Source organism: Cyprinodon variegatus, unplaced genomic scaffold, assembly GCF_000732505.1.
Source record: "Cyprinodon variegatus isolate N-32 unplaced genomic scaffold, C_variegatus-1.0 Scaffold104, whole genome shotgun sequence".
Taxonomy (NCBI): domain Eukaryota; kingdom Metazoa; phylum Chordata; class Actinopteri; order Cyprinodontiformes; family Cyprinodontidae; genus Cyprinodon; species Cyprinodon variegatus.
The window spans coordinates 1,154,205-1,166,434 of NW_015150557.1; positions in this window are offsets into that span (position 1 = coordinate 1,154,205).

Here is a 12,230-nt window from a genome sequence, read left to right on the forward strand (position 1 = left end):
CTGGTGAATAAATGTATCTATTTATGTGTAATCTGAAAATAATTTCGGTAGTTATTAATTTACTGTTAAAATGAATGAATAAATTGAGCTGCATGTCGCTCATATTAAACAAATAAATCTCATATCCTGTCAACTGAGTTGCAGAATCCTCTCTCTGTAAATTATAATTCTCTGTGAAATAATGCTGATAATTCTTTAATAACATCCTTATGAAAAGGATATTCAATGTTTGTTTTTAAAACTTACGTTTCTAAAGGACCTAGTAAATGATTTTCTTTTTTTATGCACAAAACTATGAAAAAAATCTCCTGACTAAATGAACAAATAAAACAATGTGATAGGCTCTAACAAGAGTGGAGACAGGGGACACTGAGTTTACTGAACAAACTCTCTGCTCCCGACCAGTTAAGCTCTGAGGAGAATGTTACTACTGTGAGTGAAACAGAGGTTGACTCAACTGTCTTTATGAAACAGAAAACTCAGTATTAGAAAACTTAGAGGCCTCAGAAATCCTGCTTATTGAAAAGGACCCCAGATTGTATTGCTTTTATTGTGACCCTGTGTGTATTATTGTGCCTATGGTTTTCTTTTTCACTTGTTCAATTTGTAGAGCATTTTAATTGCCTTCTGGTTTATAAATTGCTTTTTATATTACAATGATGATAATAATAATTATTACTATTTAAGTGATTATGTTAATATTAAAAGTCAAATATTATTTGTCTCCTGTATAGGAGGAGGGGAGGCTTGTGGAAGGGGGAACCAGAGTTGAGACTGCTGCTGAAGGACTGTCTGAATCCAGGAAGTTGAGGTTGGCGCAGGTCAGAAACGTGCAGGGTGGCTTGGAGGGAGAGAAGGGTTCAATAATAAGAAGGAGACCCTAAAAAGAAGAACATACTAGACTGATTTAAACTATGGTGAGGAAGTGCTGGCAGTAGACTCCTTTGTGTTCTCCATAACGAGGTCTGATGGGAAACACCTGTCAGTCCCCAGTCACCAAAGCACAGGGGTCTTTCGCAATTTTCGCTAAAACTCTCAGAATTACAATGAAATATATATTTTTTTGATGAAAAAAAATGTATGTTTAAATAAAAAACTTTTGTTCAAGAAACAAAGTTGTTTTTATTGAAATTACTCCATGTTTCTCACAAGGAGAAGGTTATTTGCAAAACATAAACTTTTACTTGCATGTGTCAGAAATCTTTGGTTACGATTCTCAAAATTTTGTTTTAGATGCTCCCTTTTAGGGGGAAACAAAGAGGTGGGAGCATAAACATCCTGGGTGGGGCCTAAAGAATAAAGATGTAAGACGAGTCCATATTGGCCTCAGCTATTAGCTGCAGACCTCTACCTCTGAGAGTATGACAAGCTGCTGTTTATCGTGTTTTTCTTTTTGGGACTAACACATTAACCAGGAGATCATATTGCTGGAGATATCAGCTTCAATGAAAAAATTGACCTTAGTACAACTTGTAATATAAATAGAGCAAGACCTCTAAGAATGCCCAGATCTTCTCAACAGGGCAAAGCCTGCTATTTTTTGTCTTTCCAGTGTGGTTGCTTTTCTTGTTATACTCCATAGTATAGCAAGAAATACTGTCAAAAGCCGGAAAACCTTTTTTGTTTGTTTGTTTTTTAGATGGACAAGCGAGTTGGTTGCTATTCAATTTACTGTCTTATTCTATTAATCTAATTTTATATGAGTTAATATGTTTTATACCTAATGGATCAATGCAATTATGTTTTCATTATTTGTCAATTTGTTTGGATTGGAAAAAAACATTTCTGCTTACATAGCCTCTTGTGTCAGTGATCACAATGTCAAACCATCAAAACACTCGTTTGGGGCTTTGTTTAGTGTTTTTCATTTTGTGTTTCTATATTATGATGAAAATTTACTGTTCAAGATAAAACTTAATCTACCAAAACAGGCTTTTTCAGTGCTTGATTTTCTTATGCCGGAAAAAAATAACCACACTTAAAAGTAAATGTCAGGTAGATACAGTATTTTACTGTAGTATGATATGGCATCAGCCAACAGTATCATCTCTCCAAATTAAGGATCACTTCAGATATATATTTTTTATATATATCAGAAGTCCAGTTGTTCTGTGGTTTAACCTTAAAAAGCATGTTCAAAACATGACTTTTGTGCCTTTTCTTTTAGCGTTTCTTTATAGGTATGGCTTTTGAGATCCCTCCTACTGAGTAGAAGGGATCTGTAAAGCCTAATAATAGAGTAATCCTTGCAATAATGTGTTTTTTCAATAGCCTGAGAAAAGTCAAGTAAGTTGCAGTCTCTGGGATCTTTGTTTTCTCTACATAATATGCACTCAACGTAAAGCCAGACTTAAGGAAAAAGAGCCAGACAAAAAGAAATGCGAGGGAAAATACAGATATGCCTCTGCACAGAGCATTCACGTAAAGGCTGCAGACAGCAATTACAGCTACTGTGCTAACTAAATGCAAGTGAATGACTTGCGATCATTATGAGCCCTGATACTAAATTGTGATGTTCTTTCTTTACATATATACATATATGCCATGCAAAATAAGGATTCATGAATTTATATACTAATGGAGAGAAAAACAATTTTTACTAATTCTGACTTTTACATTTTATTTCCATTGTGTTTTACTCTGGTTAGGGATACAATGATTATTTATTGAAGTGTCTCTGTAAGGTGCCAACATATAGTGGTGGCAAGTTTTGTGATTCATGATGATGCATTCAAATATATTTTTTACTTCTGCCTGCTGCAATAAAAAAAATACAAAATTTATTATTTTTTTTTATTGTTCTGCACATTTGTTAGAATCTGAAAAAAATCTTATGGTCAGAGGACTGGGTCCCTGATGCCAAATATTATTTGATAAACTGCTTAAGATATTATTGGTTCTATTAGTGTATGCATGACAACCATCACTACATTATGGAAAGAGGTAAAATAGATGTAGGCACTATGATTCTTTGGGCAATGATCTGTGGCTTTAGGTCTGCCAATTTTGGGATTTTCTTTTTTATGTTTACCCTTAGAATGGTTGCAGATCATATACATATTTTAATGAAAACTGGTCTGTTTCGGCAGACTGGTCACTCACACTACAGAGAAAGCTGGAGTAGTCCAGCCTAGAAGAAATATAAGCCTGAAAAAAAAACTACTAAGGACATTATTTGATTTTACAGAGTTTCGGATGATAAAAATTGGAGTAGTACACTAAAAGCTTAGATGTGGTTCAATGAGTATTAAAGAGTTGATTTTACCTCCAAATTATCCAGATTTCAAGCCAGAGATTTTAAACATTTCCCAAACATTCCAAAGCCACTCAATTTTACCCATGGGTTCAGATGAATACCCCTGCTAAAATATAGTGATTGTATATCCAGTATATATGTATAAGGCTAAAATAGCCCGAAAAATCCTCGAACCTTGTAATTCTGTTTAGCCCAGCTTTATATGATGAGCACCAATAAGCACCAAATCAATTAAAGTGATTCTTGAGGTCAGTTTTGCTGAAAGCAATTATGTTAAGTAAACCACCAAAGTCCAAAAGCAATAGTAGGGCCTTTTTTTTTTTTTGACACAAATTGAGTTCAAAATGTTTGAGCCGATACCAAGGAAAAACAGAAATGTGTCCTGTAGCTCCTTAGAGGAATATTGAAACTTGGAGATAAGCCAATGCAGCATACACTCTTGAATAATGGCATTCTTGGTCTGGCATGACAAAGTTGTTTTGACTTATTCTTCTGAGATCTCTAAAATCTTTAAACTACACAAATTACCAGTTTGGCATTTGTAAATTATGTTTTCTAATTTTGGAAACAGGCATATAATTATTGTTTTAAATATTTTTTAACATGATTTTAAAGTAACCTATGATTTGTACAGTTTGTCTGTACAAATCAGTGCTAGGATTATGATTGAAGATCTAAATCCAGAATTATTGCTTTTATCATCAGTACTTCAGTTTGACATCAGCTGACCTGCTCTCACCAAGAATGGTGTTCTCTTTGATGATCAACAGCGCTCTCGCCGCGAGTTTAACTCAAGCAAAAACATGATATATTTTCAGGTTTTTGCAGCTTTACTAATGAAGCTTTGACAGGATCATTACTTTAATGTTTAAAAACTTCAACTGAAAACTGTCAGTTTAGGTTCAAACTCTAATCCCTTAACTACATGCAGTTTTTTGTAAAAATAAAAAAAAGATCTATTACTGTGTCGTCTCTTTCTGTTACCTGAATTTTACGTGTAGAATAGCTTTTGCTTTATTCATTATTAATATTGGTTTCAACTTCAGACTATTTGTAAGAAACAGGAAATGTTGTTTGCACTTCCAAAAACTTTCTAAGATGAATCAAAATATTGTTTATCTAAATTGTATCACATTCTATTAAAATGAATTATAATATATCCATGACAGACCAGAAGATGATAACTTCTTTGGCTCTTGATCTTTTGTGTCAGTGTTGTATTTTATGTTATGTACTGATTATAGCCAGGTACCAATTACGTAATTAATATCAGTGCTATAAATCACAGTACCCGGCAACAAAGATTCATGATCCAAGTAACTTAATTGGTCAATAGGTTTTCATTTTTTATCTTGCATTTTTAGTCATTCCAAACCTTTAGGTTTACAAAATGGTTTACAGTGTTTCTAATTATTGCTGGCTCCCCTGTTCTCTAATGTGCTCAGAACATATAACCCAGAATTCTGGCAAGACAGACACTGGAATAAATTAAAAACGTTTATTTAAGATGTGGAACTGTGGATCCGTAGTATTAGCGGCTAGGGCGTCTATCACTGGAAACCCTGGAAAAGGAAACACAGGTTAGTGACCATGTGAATCTGATGGAGGAAGATTATGAATGTGAGTCACTAACATGGTTTAATGGTTCGGTTCATCGCCAGAGAAAAAGGTAGGATCCAACAGGTGGGCTGCCAACAAGATACGGCGGGCACCGCCCAGTGCCCCAGTTGCTGCAGCGCCGGAGAACATGCAGGAGTCCGAAGACAGGTCAGGCAAACCGTTCAGATCGGAACAGACAGTCTAAATGCCTGAGAGGCAGAAAAAGTCAGAATCAGGAAATCAGAAACAATAGGGTACGCTAAAAACCCTTTCTCCACTGGCCTCCGAGAATGAGAATAAGGTAATCTCGCCCTGATAACAGGATGCAAGTACCTTAAATAGTGGCATTGGCAGCTGGATCAGATGACCGGTAATGAGCAACTGGGCAGAACAGACAGGTGAATGGAAAGAGTACTGAAGCCAGGCATTCGCGCCAAGATAATGACATGATCATGTTGTTTTCCTGTTATTGCTTTGCTTACTATGCTTGTGCTGAATATATAAATGCAGCATCTTTAATTTAATAAGAGCAATGTAATTCTGGTGCCAGTCCCCACTTCCTTTCTATGACCAGAAGCCTCAATAGATGAATTTTTCTAGCAGATTGATATTTTACATAACAAATCATACATTCACTATTTCACATTTAATGTTCTTTCCAAAACCCAACTTTGTTACTGAATGGAAGTAATTTGACTAAAGTTTAAATATAACTCTGCCATAGGTTTGAATCCTTTGCTTTTTAACTGTAACAGTAATTAACCTTTGCAGACTTACACTTTCTGAAAATTTAATTTACACCTGAAGTGGATAAATTGAAATCAAACTTTTTAAACTTCAAATACAACTTTTACTTTTCTAAGTCTGTGACTAAATTCAAAAGGATGAAAGTATGGGTTGGTGCAGAAGAGGGAGCATTTTGATTGAAAATGCAATCCAGACATCCTACACACAGGATGATAAGAGTGCATTGAATATCGCAAGATTTAGAGTTCCACATTGTATAGAGCAGCACCTGAAAAACTGACTAAACGGCAGCAAGAAATGTGTATTTACAGGTGAATTCTAAGAGAGGAATATATAATTTTCACCAACATTGCTTGTTCACAGTTTGAAAATGTAAGATTATTTTGAATGGTTAGAAATATTAAAGACCTTCCATTTTCTTGTGGAAAAAAATATAAATAAATAAAGTTCTGATTCATGCATTTTCAGTTTGCATTAAAAAAAAAATCATTAAATTTGAGCATCTTATTTTTCATGTTGTTTTTTATTCTATTCACAGCATAGCATTTCTTTGTTGTTCCTTTTGTTGACCAAGCAAAATGCATTTCATACACACAAATCTGTTTACTGGTTGTTTTAACTAAATTATTCTTTTCAAGAGTGTGACTAGAGGGCCATCCTTAAGTCTCATTAGGAAGATCTTAAAAGAGGAACTGATGTCCTGAGACAGACTATGGATTGCTTTGCTCATGAGTGATAATCAGACTCTCGCCTCTTGAAGTTTCTTCCTTCTCAAAATACTGCTATTTCCCTGTCTTGCCTGTCAGAAACCGGATCTGGTGATCTGCTTCCTGGTTTCTACCATCTGTCTACCCTCTGATGCGTCATCATTCCCAATCTCCAGCCTGGAAAGAAAAAACACAAAATGTTTCACGACCAAGAATCCAACACCTTACAACCTCAACTCTGTTATATCTTCTTCTTTTGTGGGAACAGCAACTACCTCCACATAAGTAAACTCTGCTCTCTCTGTATCTTTGTCCATATTCATAATCTCCATGTCTATCTCTACTAACCATCTTATCATGCTATTGCTAGCTTGAAACCCACTTCTGTAACTGATACAATGACATCCTTGTACATACTGTACACTGCTCAAACAAATAAAGGGAACACAAAAACAACACAATACAACTTCAATCAAATCAAACTTCTGTGAAATCAATCTTTCTACTTAGGAAGCAACACTGATTGACAATAAATTCCACATGATGTAGGGCAAATGTGTAAATGTGCAAATTATTGGCAATTAGCAAAACACACTCAATAAAGTATTGGTTCTGCGGGTGGGGCCATAGACCACTTCTTAGTGTCTATGCTTTCTGTCTGATGTTTTGGTCCCTCTTAAAGTTTGTAAAGGTTTCAAACTCATGGTAGCATCAGACAGACTACAAACCACACAAGTGGCTAAGGTCGTGCAGCTCATCCAGGATGAAACATCACTGCATGGTGTGGAAAGAAGGTTTGGTGTCTCTCAGCGTAGTGTCCAGAGACTGGAGGCACTACCAGGAGAAATGGAGGAGGAATAGGAGGGCAAAAACCCACCAGCAGGAATGCTACCTCCACCTTTGAGGAAGGAGGTGCAGGCAGGAAGAGGAGGAGCACTGTCAGGGCCCTCTAAATGACAGCTATCAGACAACAAATGTTCATGTATCTGCACAAACAGTTAGAAATCAACTCCATGAGGATGGTATGAGGGCCAGACATCTACAGATGGAGGTTGTGCTCACAGCTAAACAGCATGTAGGATGCTTGGCATTTGCCAGAGAACACCAGGATTGGCAGATGTACCCCTGGTGCCCTGTGCTCTTCACAGATGAAAGCAGGTTCACACTGAGCACATGTGACAGAGTCTGGAGACACTGTGCCTGCAATATCCTTCAGCATGTGTTGGTTGCTTTTTCTGCAATTATAGCATGTTTTTTTTTTTTTTTTGTACAAAGCGAATAACTTTAAAAATCCTTTGCCACAAGTCTCACGTCCTCAAGTGAACAAGGGTTTGAGTAATCTGGGGTTAAGCAGTATATTGCATACTGGCCATAAAAATGTGATCTGTGGAGTAAATAATTAATTAGTAATCAACTCCATGAGGATGGAGATGTCATCCTCAGATCCCTTGTGAGACCATATGTTGGTGCGATTAGCCCTGGGTTTTTGCTAATGCAGGACAATGCTAGACTGCATGGTTGGATTATGTAAACATTTCCTGCAAGATGAAGGCATTGAAGGTATGGACTGGCCCATAATCGACATCGTGTCTCAATCCATCCACCAACATCACGTTGCACCATAGACTGTCCAGGAGTTGGCAAATGCTTTAGTCCAGGTCTGGGGGGAGATCCTTCAGGAGACCATCAGCCACTTCATCAGGAGCATGCCCAGGCACATGGAGGCCAAGTCTAATTTTGACCAGCATTAAGGACATTATATCAAATGTGGATCAGCTTTTGGTGTGTTTTTCCACTTTAATTTTGTGTGTAACTCCAAATCCAGGCCTCCAGTGGTTAATATTTGATTTACATTAAGATTTTTGGGTGATTTTGTTGCCAGCACATTCAACTTTGTACATGACAAAGTATTCAATGAGAATATTTAATTCATTCAGATCTAGGATGTGTTACTCGAGTGTTCCCTTTCTTTTCTTAGCAGTATTTTTTAGCAGTGTATTTTATGATTAATCATCTGCCAATAATTTTAAATGACACTACTGTTCTATACTCTTAAGCATGTGATGTTGTGAGCAATAAGCAGTTCCACAGTAGCACTATAGGCAGCTTGAACATTATTCTTTCTATTTGGCTGCATTTTGAAGGAAAGTATTCTGAGTTGGTTGTTCAATTCTGTAAATAGATTTAGGATTATGTTTTATGTTCACAGCAGGGTATACTAAAAGAAAAAGCAGATGGTAAATGTTTGTTTGCATTTTATCTAAAATAAAGACAAAAAGGGCTTTTGGTCTGCCTATTTTTTTTTTTTTTTTACATCTTTGGTGTCCCTGTAAATTCAGCCTGCCAAGAGGCTGTGTCCAACTTGTTTTTCTTTCCCTTTCCTTACATAGTAAAATATAAGTTCTTATTCTCCCCATTGGAACTAAGGCCCAGGAGTGAAGCTGCAGCTTAACAGAAAGGTAAATGTTGATGTGGTTGTGTTGCCTCACTAATTGACAATTTTCTTTCTTGTCTATGCAGTTCCTCTTGTGCAAAGATGACAAGAACCCAACATGTTTAAGTTGATAGGGACATTAATTAAAAGATTATCAGATGGCTTGCACACCTGCACAGTTGGTATTACTGCCTTGCATAAAGAAGGTCCTGAACTTGAATCTCATTCTGGGGTCTTTCTGTATGCAATTAACATGCTCTCAGTAACATGCATAGTTTTCCCTTTGGCTGCCTCAGCTTCTCCCCACTGTCAAAAAACATGACTGTTGTTCGTGTTGGTTTATTGGTTACTCCAAATTGGTCTTCTGTGGGAGTGTTTTTGTGCATGTTTCTGTGTTGCCACATGACTGACTGACACTTTCCAGCGATTAATTTGTAAAACCTCTGGTAACATTTCCCCCTTTCATTTTCTTGTGTTATGTTTTTTTGCACTTGTAATTGTCTTTGTAATGTAGGTGACAGCCAAGCCAAAATCCCTGTGTATGATAAATAGAATATTCTGAAGCAGAATCTTGATCCTGCCTCTTGACTAATAACCTCTGGGCATGGACAGCACTCCCAGAAAATGGATGAAAGAATTTTTAAAGAATAATTGGTTTCCCAAAACATCAACAGAGGACTTGTACATGTGTGTTTTTATCAGGATTCTGCAGCTGAGAAATTACATACTGTTAGTAATTTTACATTATTTATCATAACCTTTGTACAATATGTTCATTTTAGGGCCCTCTGTTCAACTTTATCTTTTTTGCATTGCTTTTTTCTGCATGTAATGCTTTTTCTGTATCTAAAAGCTCTTTTTTTATTTGTCAAAAGCACCTGGGATCTAAATACAGTAAGACCTCTCTCCAGCAGTGATGTGCATGGGGGGGGCAGGAGGTTGCTCCCCCTTGTGGCCCATCTACTAAAAATTGTGTGTTACAGTGTCCTCTCCGGAGCCAAAATGTGTGCTAAAGTCTCCTCTTTGGAGCAACTAGTGACAAATATTGTGGCTGTTGTTGGAGACAAGAGCCCCTTTGTCACTGAACACCCTTAGATTTAAACCCCAAAATGTGTAATACACAGGTAATATGACTCAAACGTAATTCATTAGTGTACTTTCGACTCTGTCTATCTATCTTTAAATTAAAGGTATTGTGGAGGATCTTGGCAAGTTTTTCAAAAGACCCGCCCTCTCCACTTAAAAAAAAATGCAAATGCACAACCCTGTAGCTGCTCCCAAATGGAGCAGCTACAGGCTGCTCCATTTGGGAGTGATTAAAGAAATTTAAGTGGATGTCATGAGTGAAACTGTTATAAACATAAAACTTCAGTTTATATTAAAACACTAGCTAATCTTTGCATTTTTTTCTTTCAACAAAGATTTCTGTATGTATTGCATCAGCTAGAGTATAACTAAAAAAATGCTACCCATGTGAAGTTTCATTGTCATAATGACATGAATACTTTTTCCATTAAAGGGTAATAATTTGTGAGCCTTTATTGTAAAATATTTCAGATTTGGATGAAAAAATATTTTAAGGATGAAGAATGTTTGTGCATTTCATTTTAAATTAATCATTAAATGTTAGTCAGCCAAGAATATTTATTTGAATACTTCTTTTATCTTGAATAATCTATTATTATTGAAATATCTTTCAATAATAATTGATTGAATGTTTATCAGGGTTTAAAAACATTATTTTTCTTCCATAGTACTGGAAAAAAATCCAACCTACTTTGACCCCTGTTTAACTCTAATTTATGGTAAAATTCTTTATCTTAGAGCAAATTGAGTAAAGAGAAAATATACTTAAAGAGGTGTTATGAAGTTCTGTGATGATGCCACAGAACTAATGTTTTCCCCAGTATTTTATGTGATTAGGAAAATTCCTCTTTCTGGATATACAGCTATCATCTTCATAATGTACACAACGGAGATTTGAGCATAAAATTGGGGCATGGACAGAGTGGATCATATTTAACAGCGAGTTCTCTGTGTATTTATTTGGGAAACTGTTCAATAGTTTGATATCGTTGGATATGGTCTCCTCATCTGCAAACGTGTATGATGTAATAATGGGGCAAACTGGAGTTGTATAAAATGCTTCTTTAATTTTCATTCGAGGCCACTTCACGAGATGTGAGCCTGGTTGGTAAGCACTGCCTTCTGTAACTCTAAACATCTTCTCTGATCTGAGTAAAATTAAAATTTCTGTCAAAAACTGTTGTCGTATCTCATGGTTACTTAGTACATATACATTATGAAGTGTTATTTAAAGAGTGTGACCCAAGTGATCTCTTCTCAGGAAAAGAACCGGAGAGAGAAGGCTTCAAGGTGTAAACACAGAGCTTTCCTTTAACAGTGTGCATCTATATTAACGTCCTCTGGATCTTTACTTTTTAGAATTACATTTGCCAGCCAGAAATTACATCTGCAAGTCTGCCTCTCCCAAATATTTACATCTAGTGGCTAAGATATATTTGCTTCTGGTCGGCACAACAGTAGCTGAAACTGTCAGGCTGGAGGGAAACATACAATTTAGGTTGTGTCACACATGCGTTGTGATTCAGTTCGGCAAATCTTAAAAGATTTTAATATGTAATGTATTTATGTAAACAACTTTAAAATCAATTTGACTTTATGTTTAGTAACATAAAGGGAAAAAAAATGTCCAACTCTTGAGTCATCTATTTGCTCAGTTATGTTTCCCAAAACTTGCCCTATTCAGTTATGTGAGGTGTTGGTTGTTTTTTCTGCAATTAAAGCATTTTTTGTACAAAGACGAATAACTTTAAAATTCCTTCTACAAGTCTCGGGTCCTCAAGTGAACAAGGTTTTGAGTAATCTGGGGTTAAGCGGTATATTGCATACTGGTCAAAAAAATGTGATCTGTGGAGTGAATAATTAAAACTGGCATTACCAAAAGACTCTTCCAACAGAAAAATAAATCTCTGCAGCTCCTCTTTGGTTGTTTTATGACTTTTTTCAGATCTTCTTAAAAAAAACTCTCTTTGCCTTGCCAGTCCAGTTTATGTGAAGGCCTTTATCTTTTTTTTAAAGTACTTAGTGATATGTTTAAACCTTATGATAGCGCTTATGTGGCTGAATAGCATCCATTCCAATTTCAATGAGAGCCTCGCTCTCGGATTATCCCAGGACACCCCACACTCTTTTGATGCCATTTATTGTTAATAAGCTGAGAAGTTTGTGTTGTGAACAGGTGAAGAGATCTGTGAATTGCAAAGCCAGACATCCCACAGAACTTGCAAAATGAGTCAGCTGACTGTAAACAGGAGATGAAGCGTCCTTCTCATGCACTCTTTGTTTTTAGAGAACCGAGCCCCAACTGAACTGTGCTGAGCCTCACTGTTGAACTAGTACTAGATTTAGCGTGGTTCAGTTGTTTCTGGCACGGTCCAGTTCAGTTGGGTTCCATTTACACTCA